General features: G+C 45.9%; 1 protein-coding gene across 2 annotated transcripts in view; it reads left to right on the forward strand.

Annotated features, from left to right (window-relative positions):
• The first annotated feature begins 1,171 nt into the window (after positions 1–1,171).
• The window catches only part of LOC111843634 (neurocalcin-delta), a 49,108-nt gene continuing 27,672 nt past the window's right edge, over positions 1,172–22,607 (forward strand). The window contains exon 1 of one of the 2 annotated variants that reach the window (XM_023811395.2): positions 1,172–1,234. The gene's annotated coding sequence lies outside the window, so the exon portion shown is untranslated. The other variant, XM_023811370.2, reaches the window with a different exon arrangement.

Raw genomic sequence — 22,607 nt, forward strand, 5'->3', positions numbered from 1 at the left:
CCAATTAACAAGTGAATTAAACTCACAGAGCGTGTCATCCTGGGTGTTCTGTAAGGAGTCTGGATTTGGGACCATGCTCACGTGGCCCTATGATGACCCTTCAAACAGCTGTCTGACGTAGAGGCATGTACTGTCTTTGCACCTTGTCTGTTTTGCACAGGAATTGCATGTTTGTCGTAGCTCTACATTTGGGCTGTTTGCACAGGAATTTCTCCATGGCATCAGTGAAGTTTACCAAATCTAATCTAATCTAATCTAATCAATCCCTGAGAGACCACCATCTCCTCGTCTTCACAATTTGTTATAGTAAGCTTCTAGTTTACTCATGACACCAAGTCAGATGACTTTCCTTTCCAGCATCACTTCATTGAATCCAGTAACAACCAAAGCATGCACTTTATGGTTCTCAAAGCTTGACGTTTTAGAACCCACACGGATGCTGGACCACCAGCCAGGCCAAATTATACAACTACACTTGCAGAACATATGCAATCATGTGTCAGTAATCATAATATCACAGTGCTTAATATAAGATCTGAACTATTTTCACAGAGCATGGAACATCAAGAGTCTCTTCTGCCTCGTGCCTTATGTTTCTCAAGATAGTGCTTGTACCATAAAAACAGCACAGAAAGTACATGAACCGAACACTATATAATTTTACACCCAATTTCAACCACTGGATGGCGATGTCCAGCTTTGGGAATGTATTTTGAAAACTGAAACTCCTCCTGGTGCATAATTATTCATTGATAACATCTAATTTCTTTTAAAAGTTTTTAAATGAATCATTGAGGGACCAGAATTTACTGCAAAGTATTCCTTTATAGTAAAAAACTATAAAACCTAAAAATACAATTTAATATAAAATCATGACCAGCAAATCGTGCTGTACCATAAATATGTCATTAATGTTGTGCTTTAGAACAGTATATGTTTGTAGGGCCACAGCATTACAAAGTTCTGTCGTGGTATTAGATTATCAGGCGTTCCTCAATGGTTAATCTACATGGAAGGTATATAATGAGCATTACACTTTTTTTGTAATGTGTAAATTTGACGAGAACAGCGGCGGGGGGGGGGGGGGGGGCAGGGGGGTAAATCCTAAATCACTAAAGAGCTCATTGATGGTTTGCAACCCGAAAAGTATCCCGGCCGCTAACTCGCGCTGCGTCGGAAGCCCGCGAGGCCTCCGCGCGCCCGGCCACGCCCTCGACGAGTGACGTCACCAGGAGTAAGTTACATTTCCAAAGTAGCTATGCGAAACTGCTAGACTTGACACGGTCATATATACATACAAAAGCATATAGATGTATAACTTTAAATAAAAAAAGAAGCTTCGGCGATATTAATTGTCTGAGTCCACGATACTACTACAAGAAAGAAGGACGCTAGTCATACAGAGTAAGTTATTTTAAAACATCTGCATATCCTATTCCCACCGAAGCGGCTAGGTTTGTTAGTGTCGTTGGTCAGGAAGCTTGTAGATTATTTTATGTTAAAATACACATTTTATCCGGATTGCCGTGGTGCTAACTGCTTGCTCAAAAATTTGAAAAAACATTTGCGTCGTGTATTATGTTCAACAGGTTTTTTTTAACACGCCGATCTGGCTGTGATACCGCTATCACCGCGTCTGAGGGAACGAGATGCGTGTTTTTAAGCACGGTCTGCTTTACGGCTCTGCCTGTTCTTTAAGCCGCATCTGCCGGCGCGCTTCGGTCGCCTAGTCCTCAGATGCGTTTCCCCGCAGCTCTCTTGCCCGGCAGACGCCCACGGATCCGCGCAGCTCCAAAGCAGCGCTCACTGCCGCTCTGGTCTCTCATGCACACGGCGATTTTCACTTTTCTGTGCTGCAGAGGAAGCCTCTTGGTCAAGGGAGGGAAAAAAATCGCCGTGGCTTACAGAGGTTTTCACGCCGCTTAAAGTGAAAGTGAAACATTTCTAACAGAATGGTTTTAATGACTGGTAATGTCCGCTTTAAAATGAAGTTGTACAGTGCATGCCGTTATAACTGATGCGAAAAAAATGTGCGTTAATAAAGCGTTGCACAGAGTGGGAGTTGGAAATGAGAACCTGTGGACATGCACTGTGCCCCGGCGACCGTGGGCTGCAGAGCCGGCGGGGGTCCACGGCTCCGGCTCGATCCTTCTCCCCTTGCCAGTGAAAAGCAGCTGTCGCAAATAACAGCAGATGCTCTTCGCATGTTCAGAACCCTCGCGGCGTCCCCTGGTTTGCCGTTTAAGTCGCATTAATCCCGCAGTCGTCGTCGCAGTCTGCGCTGCTTTGCTCGCGTGGGCCGAAATGTGTGCAGTTAACGTGTTTGTTCCCCGATGAAGTTTGCCCGAGATGTTTACACAAATCCAGCATTTGGGTTACCGTCGGGCCAGAATTCAAGACCTGACATTTTACCTTTTTTTCTATCCACGTGCATGCCAGTTGCTCATTGGCCACAGTGAATAACTGGAACACGTTGTTGACATCTGTGTTTGTATTATAAGCTCATCAGTGCTGCAGGAGCAGCTTCGGTTGTAACAAATGGATTGGACCCGAATTATCTGCCTTGTTCTGGTTTATACAGGGCTTATGGGAGTTCTTAACAGCGTTACAGATTGGCATCACACCATTCTGTTATTTAAGGTATGCTGCTGTTAGACTTGGGGTAGGGAGCGTAAAATGCCATAAAATATACATAAAAAGGAAGTAGTTTGGAGTTCATAAATGGGTCAGAGCAGGTTAAACGTATTTCTCAGAAAATCATAGCATTGTTAAAGGTCACGCTATTACAAACCAGCTGAAGAACGACACGGTAGACAGCCATGTTATCAGAGAGGGTAGTGTTTCAGCCAAAAGTCTGACGGTTTCACGAAGAAGGAGCAGATTCTGTTTTGACAGTCGTGGGCTGTGTGCGGCATAGTGTTGAAGCTGGCAGAGGAAGTAATTCTGGGTAGCTACGAGCACGGTACTGTGCACTACCGGGAAGTAGCCTAAGCGTGCGAGACATGGGATTTTGAGAAGATAAGGCGTCCTAAAGAAAGCGGGGTTTGTTTGCAGCAGAGCTTGGAGGGGCAGCAAGCAGCAGCAGCAGAAGGAGGAGGAGGACAAGTTAAAGAGCAGTGATCAAAACAACACGGGTGTCAGAATGGGAAGGCTGCCACGGATGGAATGACTGTAATCAATACGAGAGATGACGTTCAGAAAGCTGGCTGGCCGACGGCCGCGAAAGCGGGTTTGCTTCACCGAAGCATTCCAGCTGTTTTCTCCTTATCCCCCAAGGTGCAGAAGTCTCCGTCAGTTAAATCAAAAAGCGTATATAAGTATTTTTGTTTTAAACTGTAGGTAACAAACTGGAAGGCAGATAACAATTTGATTGTCGGTCACGTCACCATTGACTCCTGTGCCATAATTTCTGCCGCTTTATAATTTATTTGTCAGGTTAGGAGTTTCTTCATTTTTCTCTGCAAATCAGAACATGCTGCAGTTTATGGGGATGGGAGAATGTAATGGTAACTTTCTGGTGCACAATACCCAGGTTAATTTGGCTGAAAAAAATATTGCCCACCCCCCCCCCCCCCATTTTTCAGAATATACCTACTGTGAAAACCATGCTGAGCTCTCACACAACACCTGCAGAGTCGTCAGAACCGCATGAAGCTTCCTGTGTGTGATGGGGTCTCGTCACCAATTGGTGTAGAATAACTGCCAATGAAGCTTCCCCTCCACGTTGCTTGGTGTATGGCTTGTTAAATATAAAGTGCTTGTAAGTGACACTTGCGCGAGCTTCTATTTTGTGGACTTGTGTGTTTAAACTTATTTTGGCAGTGCCTTAACACCCAAGGCCAGTGCACTGTATATTAATGAATGTCACGGGGTGGCATTTCATTGTGATGGAAATACAAGCTCCTCCGTTGTAACCTCGACAACATCCTGTGGGCCTTCAGAAACCTGCTGCAAAATTCAGCAGACGAAATCGTTTGGGTTACTGAGCAGCCCCTGGGGTTTAACATCTAAAAGCAGAGGTTCTGAAGCTTTCCTGTTGAGATCAGGTTTTAGTTTGTATGTATTGTTGTCACTTTGGCGATATCCTGTGTCAGTTTGCTGTTTACCGTGTATTGTGCAGATTCGGTGAGATGTAAACAGCAGAATGTCAGATGTCAGAGAATGATGGATTTCACGAACATTACATCACACTCAATATGGATGATTTAAAAATATGCAAATGTTACCTGTTCCCTTTCCCTCAAACATCAAAAGATGCATGAGGTTGGATTGTTTTTTTCCTTTCCTTTTTTTTTTTTTTAAAGGTTGAACTTGACCACAGACCAAATCTTAAAAGTAGCCCGTTGCAGCTCGTGTGTTTGTTCTGCTTTCTGTATGCTCGCAAACTGGCACAAGTTAGCGTCTGGAAGAGCTGAGGTGCTCTGTGCACGCTCACCAGCACGGGGCTGCCTTAATATCCCCGTTTTAGCTGTTTAAATGGCATGCATGCCCGGCATTAGAGGAGGAGGAAGACACAAACGTCATGGCTTTTTTTTACGGTTTCCAGCAGTAACGTGTCAGAGTTTGGCTTTTTCTTCTCCTTTTATCTCCGCTGAAAAGGTCACCAGTATGTATTATGTGACCCAATTAATGGATTTGACTTCATTGCGTTTTTTTTTGTCTTTTTATCTCTAACAGTTCAGTCATTTAAAATATTTGATTTTATTTTGACTGAAGAGGCAAGGGTCATTGATCCCAGATGACTTTTGTACTGTGAATAAAGTTGTTCACTGGCCAGTTTTCTTACGCTAGCGTAATCTTGCTGTATTCTGTGGTAGCTCTGATGTGATGAGACAGGTAAGGTTCAGGATATTTTGTCTACTGGTTCCAGTTTAAGATCCCTTACCAGAATTGGCTTTTGGTACTTAAGGTGGTGATCTGAGGGAATACTGGACAGTTTCTCGTCGGCTTCAGGTTTGGTTGGCAGAAATGCTTCTCACTTTACTTCTCAGTTTGAGGTTCGTGTTACAGGCCTTTCTCTCTTGTGCTTTGTACCCAGTCTGGGGCACGGCTGCCTCGCTCTTCGCTACTTTTAATTTTTATTTGTTTGATGCTTCTTTCCAGAAGTGTTTGAAATGTCATTAGCAAGACGAGGTGGACTGGGCACCACTCTGGATTGTTGCTTCACATTGTTCCCCAGTGATAGGCCTGGGTTCCTGGGGTCTCTTGAAGTTTCTCTGATGCCAGTTAATCATCTCCCAGTCTTCTGTCAGTGTTCAGTGGGGTCTTCAGCTGTTGGAACTAGAGATGCACCGATTGCAATTATCTTGGCCAATTTTTTATTTTTTATTTTTTTTGCAACTGTGACCAGCCGAAACCGATTTTTGCTGATTCTGATTTTCTTTCTAAGAACTATAATTGTCAGCATATACAAACAAAAATCAGCTTTTCTTCAATGCAATTTATTTTCATGATAAAAGAAGTCGTTAAACTTTACAATTTCCCTCAAACGGCACTAAGTTACGGGATCTTCTATAACTTAAACAAGTCACAGAATAAAATGCTCTGTGACTGGAAAGAGGTACAAATAACAATTAACTGAAAATTAGTTGCTGTACTTATAGCTTTATCTGACATTTTTCTTTACCAGACAAGAGCAGGTGCAACAGATTTTAAATAACAAGACAAATGTCAGTCAGAAATGTAATTTTCCACTATGTTTAAATTCACCAGATAACACGACATTGAACTTTTTTTTTTTTTTTTTTTTACTTTATCTTAAAATAAAAAGATTCATAGGTTACAAACCTCCAAATACAATTGAAGTGTGCTATACTCTTCCAAGTAACAATAGGTGCAGGGTAATAATATTATTGCCAACATCACAGGGTTGTCAACTTTGGTCAGCTGGCTGGCATGAGATTTTAAATTTTGAGACAAGTCTGCACACTAATTTACTTGTATGTAACAATTGTATTGTCTTGTAAACAAATTTGATGTAGCTAATTTCAGGTTTATAATGGAGGAATATAGATTTGCGTAAGATTTCTTGTTTGAGTATGAGAGTCGGGAAGCATGAGTATCACGCCAGATGCTTAGAGTTACGAACATACATTTCTTACATCGCTAGTAAGCTAGGTTAAGATCAGGCTTTTTCATGCCTTCATACTGTACGGACATTATGGCTCAGGGGGGTTAAAGTTTCACTAAAACATTTCTACTCTGACAGGAAAAAACCTTTTCTAGCTTTGCAATTTTAATGATTATTCCTTTTCAGGATTATCTAGTATATGTTGAATAATCAGTTCAAGTTTACCTCAGATGTTTCACCATGTTTTCGTGGTGGTTCCCCCACGGTCTACTTTGGCTTTTACATGTATTACAAATCGCAAGCTTTGCGTCGTCTTCACTCACAGTGAAGAACTTGCACGCTAACGACAAGTTAATGTGTGGCTGTGAGTGTGGTGCATGTGCAGAACGGACCAGTTCGGAATCGGAAAAACATGAAACTGATTGGCCGGTCTCCGGTCCGGGCCGAACACGCTGAAAATTGGTCAATTCCAGTCTGAGGCCTATCAATCGGTGCATTTCTAATTGCTACAAGTCTCGGAAGAACCTTTTGATTTAATTTAATTTTTTTTTTTTTTTTCTTGCAATTATTCAGTTTCACCTCTTCACCCATCTTCTGCCCTTAGTCTGTGGAATAGTATGATGGTTTGTAGACTAGACCTCTTCTCACACTAAGCCTCGCATGTTATGATCGTCCTCGCTGTCTGAGGTGCCGCTGTTGTGCCTCTGTTTTGCCCTGATCTTTGCCCACCTGCAGTGCTTCTGAAAGGCATCACCTCCTTTGTTCAGTGATCGGTCTCAAATGAAAAATGGTGTCTGTCACCTGTTTCAGTCCGTTTGCAGCAGTGTGTGTGGCTCTGGGTCACCATGTCCCCCGACATCTCTGGCAGGTGCCATCACACCCAATCATTGCATCCAAGTTAAATGTCCCTGTGTTTTTCTTTCATACTCAGCTGCCTATTTCTTATGTGTGGGAAGAATCAGGAAAATTCAAGCACTCCTACCCCTCCCTGCCTATGTGGCTGGTAGACTGACTGAACGAGGCATGGGCACACGGGTTTGTAAAAGAAGCTAAGCTCGGAGAACTGGTAGCTATATATATTTCCGGGTTGCCCTGGGGAGACCTAATGTTTGCTCTGCAACGTTGTTGAGTAAAGCAGTAACCGTAGTGGCATCTTCCGTAGCAGGAGGGAGCGTCAGCAGCAGCTCCCTCACTGCGCTAGGCCGTGATGATAGATGCATGTTTATGAAGGCCTGCTGGCACCGAATGTAACTCACTCACCGTGATTAATGGGTGATGCTAAAGGAACCAAATGGTGGGGCTTCTGTGCGGTTTTTGCACTGACTGTCTGTTAACGGGGTCCCGTGCTTCTGCTTAGCCTCCCGTCTTCCCGTGCTTCACTGTAGTACAGCTGGATATTTCACTGGACTGTGAGAAATGGTGGTGACAGAACGATGCCCTAAAGTCAGTATGTGTTGTGCATCGGAGCCCATGGCAGGCAGATCCTCTCTGAGCTCGCGGTCCCTTATGATTCCTGCGCCCGTTGCATTCTGGGAAGGTACTTGCTGTTAGGCAGACGCTCGCTGGCCATCCTTCAAAGATCTGTTGCGCTGCTTGTACCTGGCTGCGTGAAAGGGCTCCCCGTGCGTCCCCAGCAGCCAATCATCAGACCAGCGGGGGTGCTGTTAGGAGAAGGAGACAGCAGGTTCTGGTCGTCTGCATAGATGAACTCGGCTTCCTTTCATTTGCATTTGACGAGGACTTGGAGAGATGAGACAGGAAGGGACCTCGTCTCATTTGTCTTTCTGATGTACACCCATGCCGTTGGATTTGCCAGGATGGGGAAAAAATTGTCATGAGTATTACATTTCTTATTGGTTATTTTATTGGGAAAGAAGACTTTCTTACTGTCCTGATGGTCATGAGAATGTTTCCCAAAATTAGTTGGGCTCATTTAGTTTTCTTGAAGTGCAGTGATCACATATTTTAAACAGATTTTTCTTTCAGTGGGAAGGTCTGATTTACATTTAGGGTAATTTGACTAACGGAAATGTTATGCTATTACATGCCGTCTTGGAGGCGGAGAACCCAGAGTATTAGTTATAATATTTTTTTATTACCTCATCCATCTGTTCTCTTCGAAGCTCCCCTCCATATGTCCTTCCATTTATTCTCTCAATTCTTTATCGAGGGTTTGTGGTCAGTTAAATATTACTGTTCAAAAAAAACGAAACGAGGACCAGCATGGCGATGGTTTTATAGTGGTTAAGGATTTGTGGCTGTCGTGTTGTCGGTTTTCGTCTGAGGAGGTGCTGCTGTCTTATTTAGCTTTGTCCGCTGAAATTTGCAAGTAGACAAACCTGTAAAACCTCAAACTGTTGTCGGCTGAGCTATAAAATAATACTTGTGACTTAACTGTGTGTCATGTGATTTTCTGTCCTTTTGATTGGTAGCACAAGGCAAAAAAAAAAAATGTCACCGCGGTAGATGTACTGGATAATTAAGTGTGTAACTTCTGGGTGGATCTGAGAATGTTTTAATGGGATTGGCTCTGACTGGGATATCACCCCCTTCCCATCCTACCTGGGGCTCCCTGACTACCTGACTGTTGGTCCAATTATGCCGGTTAACATTTGAGACAGTTCACATGGTTCTCCTACTATGTCCCCCCTGCCCCCCACTCCCCCAGCCCCCCCCCCCAGTCTTTGGCAAGCTGTCATCTCTCAATGCGTCATGTAAATATTGCCTTAGTGATGTAAGAGTGTAAATTATGCGAGAGAGGCAGCGAGAGAGAGCCGGCTCCCACCTAACCTGCCAAAAGTACAGCTCTGCCACACAGGCGTTCCAAGCCAGAGTACGCCAGGGGTAGGGGCGGATTGCGTAACACCAGTGGTGAATTTATCTTGTCGTCTTTCTGGGAAAAAAAATCTTGGTTCTCCTGTAGCAGCCTCCTGTTGTATCTGTTTCATGCGAAGGCACACTGCACCCCAACACCTGACTGTTTTTGGTAAGTGGTAACAGGTTTCCCTCTTCTCTTGGGGGGCCTGTTCTGGGGAAGACCAGCCAAGGAAGTTAGGGTGACCCCCCCCCCCCCCTCCCATTCTTCATCTGTCAAGTGGATAATTCTGTCTGAAATGAAAGGAGAAGCCTGTGCAATGTCTGGTACAGGGTTGGCGTCATGGCGCTGGGGGGGGGGGGACCCACTAGAGACATTGTCTTGTATTTATTTTTTAATAATGGTGTTCATCCTAAAACAAGCTGATTGCCAGTTTCTCCCTGGGGCGTGGCTATGGATTGTCTGCTTAGGCAAAGCCCCCCCAACCACCCCCCGTCAACAACTTTTACCCTCGCCTAGGGCTGGGCGGTAAATTTGAATTTTTAAGGTTTATCAATATACAGACGCTCCTCACTTAACGACCTACCTGTATAACGGCCACTCGCACTTAAGACCAGTCGCTGTTGTACGCTGCATGAGAATGTTGGTTGTGGAATTGGCAGTGCGGCGTCTCCGCATGAAGCATCTCCGATCGCATCACCCTTTCTCAGTCAAAATGGTGTTTGGTCCTTATCAGCCTCCCATGAAAATCTGGAGTAGGTCCTTCAGATTTGTTCTGGCATTGGCACTCGTTCAGTATGTGGTCAGGAGTCAGGGCTCTTGGGGAGTGTGGGCAGCCCAATATTAGTGGCCACTCCCAGACTCCAATCACCAGTCTACTGATGACCACCAGAACTGGGGAACCATAGCCTTTAGCCTAACTGACTGCTGGACCTGTGATTCTTTCCTCCACCAGTTGATCTGGAATGAATGGTGAACAGAGCCAGTGACTTGGCGATGGATTACAGTGATGAGAATCAGCATTTGTGAGGGATTACATAGGGTAAGAGAAAACAAAACTCGATTTAAGGAGCAAAGAACAAGTGAATTGAATGTTGTATGCTCTTCAGCTTACGCTGTGCATTGAAACTGACCTTCTTAGCCCAGCCCTGAAGGAAGAGTACTCTCCAAGTTGTGCCATGAATCTGCTCTTGGCTGGCATAATGCTTTCAGCTCCAGTATTACACTCGGAGCTTCCCTGGACAGCCAACGCTTGGCCGGCATGTTGGTCGAATGTTGGATAAGGAGAGGAGGACTTCATAGTATCCGAAGAATGCTGGGTGACACACTGAGGAACTCACAGCTTGCTTAGGCAGTTCTAGAAATGTCACTCACAGAAATAGTCTACGAAAATGATACTGTAATTTGTTCCCAAGACGGATTGCACCTTGTCCTCCTGCCAGCGTTTTGAGTGAAGGGGTCACTCATGGGTAGCAGATGTGATCATCCGCCATGCAGCCTAAAGCCATGCTCAGAGATTTTCCATTTTCGCAAGCAGGGTGTGGTGTTCTTGGGACACCCGCTCGGGTTTCTAAGATGGGGCAGTTTGGGGAATTTTTCCTCACCACATCTCAACTTTTGTATGGGTACGAGATGTGTGACATGGGCGTGCATAATTACCCACGATGCCCTGGCAGCGTAGCCGCAGGCATTGGCGGCACTTGTTAATGAACTGTAATCTTTAATCTTTTAATTCAAATTTCCATCACACATCTGTGAGTTCGCCATCTTCTGCCAAGAAGCTTGTTGCGGCTGCTCCCTTTTGCGTCGTCAAGTGTGGACGAGGCGAGGGAACAAACCCTTGTCCCGAATTGCCAAAAAAGCTCCTCTGGACTTTAATTTCCGCTCCAAAAAGTTCCTGTTATCAGTTCTTTTGTTGCCTTCCCACCCTTCTTTGACACGTTCTCTGAAACAAAGCACAGCTAAGTTTTAAAAAAAAAAAAAGAGAGAGAGAGAGACTTCTGTATAATTTGTTCTGTTTATGGTGATAAACTGTTCTTATATTACATCTGGACAAACCACCAGAGGGTGGGTGGAGGTGTCATGTGGGATTATGTCGTGGCGATGTGTAGGCCCCTCGTGGGTCTTGCCCTTGCAAACAGTAACTGCGTGAAGAGCCGCGGCTGTCTACATCACTGTGTTTTGCGTAAGTATTCGCGGAGTATTCCGCGACGCCTTCCCTGAACTCTTCTTGTCCGTTCCAGTTTATTACAGACTGTGCGCGTCAAAGTGACTCAGAGCCCACAACGTAGTTACGACCAAGCTCTTGTCAAATGCACCAAATGTTGTCGGAGTGATTAAATGCTGGGACATTTGTGTATTATCTCTGTTTAACTGGTGTGGAGGCAAGGGGATGGTGCATGCATTGCCAAGCTCTGGGCCGACCAAGGTGTTAATCATTGTTTTTCAGAAATGCTGGTTCTGCGTTGGGGGGGGAAAAAGAAATAAATGAAACATTTTTGATAATTATGCGACTTCAGTAATTTTTAGCATTTCACTTTTAAGCAGACTCTTTGTCATACAAAGAAAAACCTACTTATAAAACACTACTGCATCATTACTCCCAGCACAGGACTCCACACAGCCCAGTCGTGGCTGCCCTTTACTGGGTTGTGCACAGTAAATTTGGCAGAGCGAGAGAGAAATTCTCGATAGAGCACGGCAGTAGCCCCACACCCCGTATGACCTCTCCCCAGCTCAGACCTTAGATTGTTCTGGCTTACAACAAATCCATGCAATTCTTCTGTGGCTAGTTAATATGAGACCAGGGGATGTTCCACAAAGAAGGATTTCTTGCTTAGCTGGATAATTTGTTAATCTGGGCTAATAACTAGTCTGGGCTAAATTGACTATCTTTGCTCACTTGCTTTGTGAAACACCCCACACTTCATTTGACCAGTTTCTGGCCTTTTACAATGGTGACAATTTAATTGTTCCTCTTCTGATTGAAGGAGGATGTGATTCATGTTTTGAGAGCATTGCATCCCTATTTATGAATTGTCTTTGTGTGCCCATAACCAGTGTTCCAAGCGACCTCTCCTACCTTATTCACCTTATTTTCTTTGCTTAGTTTGGGGAAACCCAGTTCTGAATTTATGGAATTGTAGGATGTGATAAGCATATTAGACTGATTAAGTTTTTGGTTATTTCATTCTAATATAACCCTTCTTGCATACAGTTTTTTTTTTGTGTATATAAAGTGTATAAAGAGCTACCCTCATGTACATTATCTCCTGATTTCTCAAGATGACACTGTTTGATACCCAGACATTGAACCTAACAAAGCAATAGTGGGAAAAACTGAATTAGAGGATGGGTGTTTGAGTGTTAAAATGATTTGTCAGCTGTGATGGGTAAAGCCCAGACACATAGGTGCTGTTGACAGTGTGTCTGAAGTCAGCCGATGATCTAAGTTCTGTGTCCTACAGTGTGACTTGACTGAATTTTAACTCCTTGTTTATCGTGTGCAAAAGATTGCAAGGATATCAGATGTTGTTTTTACTGATATGGATACAGAGTCAACTACGTCTGCACATTCTCTGTCATGATACTAGATGTTTAGAGGGACAACTCTCAGAAAGTGTTTACCAAAGGACTACCGGTCACTCGGAGTACATTACCAATAAGAGCTTGGAGCTTGTTCATTTTGATCTCAGTTTACACCTCATGCCTTAGATCCTAATTCTACCTGATGGGAAGTTTGACTTGTAGCCCCCAGTCTTTTAATTTAGCCCTTAGGTCACCCAGAAGTACACCAAGGGCATATGGCAGACCTGGGAGTCATGTGTATAGGAGCAGCAGGTGGGGTGGTCTGGCTAAGGAGATGTGGACTGGACCTTTCTGATTAAGCTGCTCAGGCAAGTTCTAATTACAGACAGGGTGTTGCCCTGTTACACACCTTGATAGCAGTGCAGTTATTAGTGAGAGTGTGTGAGAGAATGTTGAGAGCTACAGCCAAGAAATTATGCCGGGTAAATGACACAGCTTGGTTTAGATGATGGGGGGATCGCATTACGCAAGACCCACAGAAGACACTGAAACATCCACTGTCATCACTCCCCGTGTAAGATTTCAGTGTCCTCCAGGATCCTAAGTGATGGGCTGGAGTGGAACGTGGTTGTATTCCCTGGCTTTATGCCCTCGCTGAAGATCTCCTCCACCCCAAGGCGCACAACACAGTTCCCCGTGTCCTTGGACTACGGCCTCATGGCGCGACCTTTTACCCCAGGTGACTGGGCTTTCAGAACCTGGCAGGCAAATGGCACACGACACCGTTGCCTACTCCGAATGCCTGGAACATGCGTTTGAGCACCTCGCGTCATCAAAGCTTCCAGAAAAAAACCATGACTGCCTGGCAAACCTGAACATGCATGTGCAGCCGCACCTGTTCCTTTGCTTTTCATCGGTGTGCCGAATGGGGATTGTGAGAGCGTCTTCACCTCCGTCGCCTTTCTGTCTTGTTGGGAAAAAATGAGCACACACGACGACACCTGCTGTTGGCACGACGATGCCAATTCTGCCTCGGAACAGGGATGGCAACAAAGCAAGAGGCAGGATTTCGCCCGGGGGGATGGAGCAGAGTGGGCTAAAGTCGTGTTGGGTGAACCAGAGGAAAGGTAAGGTGGTGGTGTAGTAGGGCCGCCTCTGGTGTGTGTCGCTACACACCTATGCAGATGGTACCAAAAGCCCCTGCAACATGTCCGCCATCCTCAGCTCTCACCACACCACCTGAATTCAATTCAATTTTATTTGTGTAGCGCATTTTCAAAACAATGTCTCGTCTCAAAGCGCTTTACATTATCTCTGCCCAAAGCCTCCATTGAGCAAAAAAACACTCTAGAAGGAAGAAACTTTGGGAGAAACCAGACTCAAAGGGGGAGCCCATCCTCCTGGGTCTGGCAGGAGAAGTCAAATGAGCAAGTTGGAAAAGTCTCAATTCACACTCTACAAATTTTAAGAATTGAGTCTCCGTGCGGAGGGCAGGTAGGAAATGGCACGCAGGTGCTGGTGCCACTTCGGATGGCACCATGAACAGTGGTAGCTTTGCATTTGCGTCACTCCTTGAAACAGCCGTGACAGTGAGCCCACGTGCAGCTCCCAGACATGCTCCATTAGCTGTGATTCAACAGGCAGATGATGCTTTTAATTTATGAGGTGTATCTCCCCCTCCATGTAATCATATTGCTTTTTTTTCCCTCTCAATTTCTATGAAATGCTGTCATTGGACTGCGGGGGACTTTGCCAACAAAACGAACCTAATCATAGTTTTTGTTGCATATTTGTTTGCAGCCTTCGAACACAGTCCTTGCGTCTCTTGCGTCATCCTTGCCTCGGGCTCTTTGTGGGCTGTAAGAAAATGTCGAAGCCGTAGCTCTTGAGTAACATCAGCGGTAGCATCCTTGCTGTAGAAGTGGGTGTCGAAATGGGTCATTGAGTTTCTAAGATTGGTTTTTATTCCTTTCGTTTGGACATTTGTCTGTTCCTGGGGGTTGGCTGGCTTTTGCGTTGGGTGGGGTGGTCACGGTCCTTCCCCTGCTCGCTGTCTCTGACCTCCTCCTGGAGGTTTCCATGATGACAGGGGCCACGCGGCCTTTTCAGAGGCATGCCGGCCAGCCCTGCTGACCAGGTGCCCGACTCGCACGCCCGTTATTACTGAGGAGGCAGAAGAGGTCTCGCGGAGCCGCAGGAAATGGAATAAACGATACTCGGTAATGGGCTTTGTGCTGCTGTCGCCACGGTGACGGCGGGGTTCCGTACTAACGAGGTGCTTTTTGGCTCAGGAGGCTTTAATTAAAGAAGGCGACTGCTGTCCGTTCTGTGAGCTCAAAGTAGAAAAACAGGACGGGCACAACACGGGTCCGGTCACACATACATACAAGCACACACCCCTGGGCGTGCAAAATGTTTTTCTACTTGTGGTAGCATGTGACATTTCACTGCACGCTAGAGCGTCCTGTCTGACTTCTGGTTTGAGGATGCTCCTCTGAGCCTGTGAAGATCGTTCATTTGTAAAACGGGTTAGAAAAAAACCCACCTTTTGGTGAAGCAACTTCACGTCAGACTGAATAATTGAGAGAAATCCAACCTTTCCTTAATATTTATTGAAAGAAAAACGAATCCATCAAGAAATAATTATCTTTAACATGTATCATGTCTTGCATCTATTTTAAGTGAAGTAATTTAGATGTCTGGTGTCGAACCTCTGGGAACGTGTTTTTAAACTGCACACCATATATTCCTGTTTGGACTGCTTGTCTTGCTGTCAATTTTGACTGTATATATGCAGAACCATGACACCTTTAACAGGGGCCTTGAAAACACACCTGCGGGGTCATCTGAGGGGTTGTAGTCATTTTCATAAACATCACAGGCAAATGCAGAGGTGTGCTGTGTGACGGTGCCTACAGAAACGGGGGGGGGGGGGGGCGAGGGCAGTTATATTTACGGGGATGGCTGTGCTGAACCCTGTTTCTTCTGTGGTCTGTTAAAAAATAAAATAATTCATATATCATTTATATTTTAATGCGGGGTGGTAGCAAGGGTGGCCACATATTCACTGGAGGTGGCCATGGGCCAAGACGCCCCCCCCCCCAAATCCTATCGATCTCCCCCTCGTCCTTTGCGTATTTGTGATGACGGTATTGGTGGACCTCGTGTCCACAAGGCCTTGCTTCGTTTGCAGCCCGCGTTATATGTGAGGGCTGCTCTTTTTTTTTTTTTCTTTCTATTAGCAATTGGCTTCCTTTACTGAGCCCTGCCCCCCCCCCCCCCCCCCAGCTGCTACTCTAATGACAGTTTTCGTCAGAGCCCTGGGGCGTAAATGTAACGTGACTGCTTACAAAGATGCTTAACAGCAAATAATTACTTGGTTATATTTTGTAGATGAAATTGAAACGGGAGAATTTCAGAAGAGAAACTGCCCATTGGAAAATTGCCCTTAGTCCTTAAGTATCATTGTGGTGTTTCTAACTATTGCTCAAGGCTTTTGCTTTGGTGTTTTTATGTCTGCATTGAGTATCCTGTCTTTCTTTCATTAAAAGAGTCTTTATGTTCCTCTACCATAGGTTGTAGGTTCAGGACTCGTCCGTTTTTAGGCCCAACCTCCTGGGACTGTCCTGGGTACATGTGACAGATTGTGATCACCTGACCTTTTGGTTGTGAATTGGACTGAGTGTTGAACCACACTACTCTGGGATCCATTCTGGCATCATCGTGCAATTGGCCAGAATATTCACCTCCCTGGATTGGCTGTCTGGTGGTGTTACTTTTGACACCCTATGGTATTGTGGCCCTCTTCATGACTAAGGGCATACTCACACTTGATCCGGCTGCCTAATACTGTACCCGAGTACGATTGTCCCTCCTCCCTCACTTCCCTGCTGTTCTGCGCTCACACTGCACGGAGCAGGCTTTCGTCATCGCCGTCTGACTTTTTGTGTTGAAGATATAGGAAGAACTTTGCGTGTGCAGGCGGGCGGTGATGCTGCCCTCACCTGATTGGCTGGCCTGTGTCTCTGAACCTCTAGTCACACAGTCAAGCAGGAGCCAGATTTACCCCCCAGTGAAGTAGCGAGGGTCACAGGGGTCAAGAGGGTGCCAGAGCTGTGCTGAAATGGGGTCACGATGTGGGTCATGCCCGGAAATCAGGGGAGAACCAGACTTTGGTGTGATGAAACGGATTTCCTGGTTGAACAAACTTCACTCCCCAAACACACCATGATTTTGAGATTACCAAAGTTGTCTTGTGGTTAAAAGCACCACCCTATGAAGTGGTTATTTCAGGTGAGCAGTGTTAATTTTGACAGCAGATTTCAATTTAGTTTTAGTCATAGTCTTTTGACTAAAATGCAATTTTAGTTTTAGTCATATTTTAGTCATCTGTTTTGTTTTAGTTTTAGTCTAGTTTTAGTCGACTAAAAAGCATAAGATTTTAGTCGACTAAATCTACTGTAGATTTAGTTGACTAAAATATATTGGGTTTAATTTAAATGTAATTTAGTTAAACCGTGGTAATATACAAAATATTCTAACTTAAAATTAAATAAAGCCAAGTCTCATTAAATATGTGGAATATCGTCTTTCCATAAAAACCAAAAATTAGATATGCATTGTTTAGAACTTGCATATGACATTCTTCATTCTGTAAAGCAAAAGTGCAACTCCAAATTATTTAAAAGAAAAACTGTATTTGGCAGTAATGCCATTGCAAATACTGCATGACCTGAAAAAATTACCTTGCAGATGTCGCTTTAGATTTGTTGTATTTTTACCAGCGATTTCCGCTCCACACGGTTTACACAAGGTCTTGTTTGTCTTGACATCAAACGTGAAATTATTCCATATACCTTCTCTTCTTTTTCTCCCAGCCATTGCCATGTCATTTTAGTTTAAGTCGGACAGACACCCACCAATGTATGCAAGATGTACTGTCGCATCTTGAGTCGCAAGGTGGATCAGTATCTTAATTTTCAAATGTGCGTGTGCGTCTTACCGCGCCACGCACCAAGATTAATTCTGATTGGATCATTTCCAAAAACGTCCCTCACTCACATTTTCGTCTCGTTTTTATTAGTTAACGAAAATGTCAATATATTTTTATTATAGTTTTCGTCATCATCACTTGATTTTTATTTAGTTATCGTCTCGTTTTCGTCAGTGAAAATTTGTCGTTGACGAAAATTATAACGAAAATATTTCGTCAACGAAATTATCACTGCAGGTGAGGTGGAACCATGTAACCTAGATTGTTCTGGAGATAACTGGCATGGGGGGCAGGTGGGGATGCAGGGATGGATGGCTGGAGGGAATGGGGTGGATGCCTCCCTTCTGAATTAAACATCAACACTGACCTTTTTTTGGGGGGGTAACCTGGCTGCTGGTCCTGCAAGGGCCCTGCCTCCGCCGTGCCTGTGCAAGAGCAGCGCTACTGACAATCGAACGTTGTACAGTGTTTTTTTTAAATACTGACAACTCAGGGGGTTTCTTTCCTGTTTTTGAGTTCATGTGGAATCATAAAGCGCTAATCGTTTATAAAAGTTTTTTCCGTACAGTGTCTGCATGCAGTGCCCAGACGGCAAAGTGCGAAAGGCAGTGGCACGCACGGGCACACAAACGCATACACTGTTGACAGTATAGAGATGCCAATTAGCTTAACTCTCTTGCTGCAGTTTTGTACAAGCTGCAGGGTCCCCCCAATTGATGGACTGTAGTTATTATTTTTTCCTTTCTGTCCTCGGGATTGAGGATGGTGACACACACACACACACCCCGGTGCTTCTGTAGATCATAAGCATGGAATTAAATTTTCCTTTTCAAAGCATCTTGTTTCTGAGGTCAGAGAGGATGTTAAATGCCATTTACTGGCAGAAATAGATGTGTGTTTCCTGCTGTTCTCAACTCGAAAACACACCCAAGTGTGTTGGGGGGGGGGGGTGTCGGTCATGTTGAGACGTTCAGCCATTCTGTCGCATGCCCAGAGACTCCCTGCCTAGGTTCATGCTGGACGTCCAGTTTAGTGACGCATGTGCTAATGTGTCACCCCGCTTGCATCCGACGATTGTGACAGTGTGTGATTACTGTGGGCTGAAGGTGTGGGTTTTTGACACCTGTGTATTTGAACCCACCCCTCTTTCATACACCTCTGTGTCCAGTTAGCGGCTGACATGGTCGTCTGGGCGCAGTGCCGTGAGTGAGCTCTACCCCGTGATGTAATTTCGCAGCCATTCTGGTCATCGGGTTAAGCTGTAGGCCAGTGGTTCCCCATTCCAGGGGATTTCCACACGAGGGCGTGTGTTTAAAAAAAAAAAAAGAGGTTTGCTGGTCACAGCACTGTGTGGAGGGGTTACTCAATATGGTGGCTATGTTGGCTTGGTTGGTGTGAAAAGATTCTAAACAGAACCTGCCCCCCCCCAAACCAGCACCCAGAAGTGGATCTCACGAGCCCCCCCTGTAGGCCAGACCATGGCTGCTCCCATGAGACCATCCATCTGGTGTAATGCATGGGTTCATCAACCCCAGCCAGTTCTTAAGCATCTAGATTAATGTTTTTCATTGGTGGGGTGGTTATTCCTTTGCTTGTTTGTAATTTGTAATGGCGAGTCGCAAGAGTGTGACCTTGGGTGATGGGAAATCGCGTGACCCGCACTGACTATTTTCATGGCATTCCTCTGGAGAAGCCTCCCCCCCCTCATACACACCATGCATTGTGTTCTGTCTGCCCCTTTATAAGGCACCTAGCTCACTCGTGGTGTCACTGACCTCAGCTCTGTTTGTGTGGTCTTACACTGGATAACCCTCCACGCCGGCTGCTGCCCCCTCGTTCCCATGACTCTGAGGGAGGGGGGAGGGCTTAGGTTCATAATCAGAGGCTTGCAGTATTTTCCCAGGGTTCGCAGCCCCTGAGACTTCGACAAACACAAGCTGCCTTTTGTCCTTGTCATGCACAGACAGACTGCCATATGACCTCCACACCTCAAGGGGGCGTGTACTTTGTGTCCAGCGCCTGTGAGACGCCCTTTTACAGTTGGTTTCAGTGTGTGAATGTGGAGCTCCCGAACACTGCTGTAAAGCTGGAGGTTCTCAGCTGTGGTCACATGTTCAGACTGAATTGTGTGGAACAATCTGTCATTGATTTTAATGCATTACTGTCCCCATGCTGTAATGATACACCCAAGTGTGATACTTGGTTAATTCTGTCATCTATTAACATAAAAGATTATTAAATGTAAGATTGGGGTGAGGGCAGTTGGATAGTTAACCATTTGTAACAGTATAGGAATCCTTGTGTGGGGTCACAAGACACAGGTGTACGTGATTGTGTGTGTGTGTACAAATGTACAAATCCAATATGGAAGCATTAAATCAAAAAAATAATCCACTAACAATCTTTGCCTATGCACTCTATGCTGTAAACATAAATCCAGGGTTCTGGTGGTATGGGGGATATTTTCTTGGCACGCTTTGGGGCGTCGATCAAATGCCACAGCCTACCTGAATGTTGTCCTTCATGAGAAGAGTGTGCCCAGCTTCTAATGGCTACGTCCAGCAGGATGACACACCACAAAGCTCCCGTTATCTCAGACTAGATCTCGATCCAATAGAGCACCTAGGAGATGTGGTGGAGCGGGAGATTGACGTCATGAAGGTACAGCCTACAAATGTGTAGCGACTGCATGCTGCTACTATATCTACATGGACCGAAGTCTCTGAGGAAAATTTCAAGCACCTTGTTGAATCCATGCCACGAAGAATTAACTCTCTTCTGACGGCAAAAGGGAGTTGAACTGGGAACTATCGTTGTGTAACTAATAAAATGGGCAGTGAGTGAAAACACGTGTCTAGGGAATACTGCACGAGTGACATCTGTATTTATGCTTGGTGCCACACTGGGGTTTAGTTTCACTGCCGTGGTTGGTCCGCGGGAAGGTTGTCCTGCAGACCCCTGCGAGGAGACCCCATGCCGGCGTGGCCCCTTTGATCCCCCGGCGATGTGGTGGCAGCAGCACGCTGTCACATCACATCACGAACACATCAAAGCGAGAGCCCCCCGTCTGGCACAGCGGTTACCTCTCCGGACGAGGAGAGGCAGCGATGGTCTAAGAGTCACCACCAGCAGTGTCGGCATGTAGGGGTGCCCACAGCAGAGTGGGAGTTAAGGAGACGGGGTGACCAGCACTCGCTCACATCCCGGCAGGTTTCAGTCATAACTGCCGTTGAGGGACTTGGGAAACTATGTTTAAGTGAAAGGCAACGGGTAAATTTAATCACTCGAGCAGCTGAATGGCGTGATTCTGGGCCTGCGTGTGGCTTAGTGGGTTAGGGTCCTGTGCCTGATTGCAAGTTCGCCATTTCAAATCCCACGGCTGATACGGTGATGTCACCCCTGGGCTCTCGAGCAAAGGCCCTGAAGCCCAGTTGCTTTAGGAACTAGCTGACCCAGCTGGATCAAAAATATGTGGGGCTGCTTTGGATAAAAATGGCTGCTAAATGAAATGTAAATAAATAAAAAATACTTCTGAAATGCCTGAAATGCTTTGAGTCCATAAAATGTAGCTCTGGCCGTCCAAAAGTGTGTCTCGGGGTGTGTGGTGCGTATGGGACGGCCATCCCAAAAAGCAGTAATGGCAATATAGGAACAATCTGTCCCAAATTTGCAGACAGCTGCGGAGTTATTGTGGAGTTTCTGTGGGTGACAATTATTTGATAAGGACACAGAATCATAGGGGGGGGGGAGTCGGGTCATTATTTCTGTCAGTTTCCACTGCGGTGGGAAAAGTGGAGATCTTCCATTTGCCATTGGAACTGCTGATGGCCAATTAGCTGGTATTAAATCTAGCCTTGGACTGGCTGCTTTCAGCTGGCTGGTTTGCTGAAGGATTTGAACTGTTTACTTTGAGAGGCTGTGTGCAATCAGCCCCCCCCCCCCCCCCCCAAATCATTAGCCATTTTACATACTTACGTTAAGTGTCTGGTCTGGGTGCCGCTTTTGTCTGGAGGGATGGGAGGGGGGCGAGAACAGGCTGGTTTCTCAGGTGGATGGAGGTTAGCCGGTCCTGGAAACATGGCCGGATTGATTTAGCGCGCTTGTGGTTTGTTGATATGTAGGACGACATGAACCTCTGGCCCAGTATCTTCTGGATTTAGCTAATCAGTGTTATGGGGACGGGGGGGGGGGGGTGTCAGAGAAGCAGGAGTCAAGGCATCTGCAGGCTCTGGCTGAAATCACCCTGGCAACCTGCGACAGACAGCCGTTGGGCAGCCCATAATTGGGGGCTGGGGGGGCTTGCTGCGTTTTATAGCTCTCTCGGCTGTTAGTCACCCAGGGCAGTCTTTGTTACTGAATGGCCACAGTTGGTGTGGGTTCCAGGAGCAGCACAGTCCAAGCCCCCCCCCCCCTTGAATGTTTAGCACAGAGTTCGGTTATTTAAACAAGCCTCACTTGCCCTCTCATCTGTACTCCTCACCTCCTTACAACTGTGAGGCAGAACTCTTGAACTTGAGTGGGGGTCTGCATTTGTCATTTAAAATGGCTGATTACTGGGATATGCTTTTGAGATCGGTCTCTTTAAGTGCCTCCGGAGGAGCAGCGCCTCCCAGGGCAGAAACGTATCTCCAAGCTCCCTCTTCATCTTAAATGTCCCCTCCCACCTGAGCTGCATCTATCAGCTCTTGTTTACTTTTTTAAGCTCATAAGTGATCTCACTGCAATTCATTCATCACACAACAGGGGCTGCGGTCTCCTGTTTATCCTATTAAGGGCCTTGAACAAACATCGATGTCCCTGCTCCCCCCCTCCCCCAGGACTGCATGCTAGCTAGGCCGGCGTTCATCCTGCCCCCGCAGGTCGCGCGTGATGCCTAGGGCCCACAAATCCCAGTTTGCCCGGGACACCAGATGCTATTCAAATGAGGCATGACAATAGTCCTTAAGCTCTGGCCCACCCTAACCCCCCCAGCTTTTCAGTCCGGTATCGGAATGCTGTGGGGCGGGACTCTGGGGGGGTGGGGGGCTCCAGTTTGTGGAGCTGAATGAACGTTTAAGGGCTTTTGATGCGCATCCTGTTGCTGTTGGCTGGTAAGAAAATCCCGTATCCAGCGTCTTTCGATATGGCCGCATCTGTTTAAAACTCCAAGCGTTCTAGAGGAATCCGGTCTTGATGGTTGACTGCCCTCCCCGACAGGCGCA

The sequence above is a fragment of the Paramormyrops kingsleyae genome, chromosome 9, assembly GCF_048594095.1.
Source record: "Paramormyrops kingsleyae isolate MSU_618 chromosome 9, PKINGS_0.4, whole genome shotgun sequence".
Lineage (NCBI taxonomy): Eukaryota > Metazoa > Chordata > Actinopteri > Osteoglossiformes > Mormyridae > Paramormyrops > Paramormyrops kingsleyae.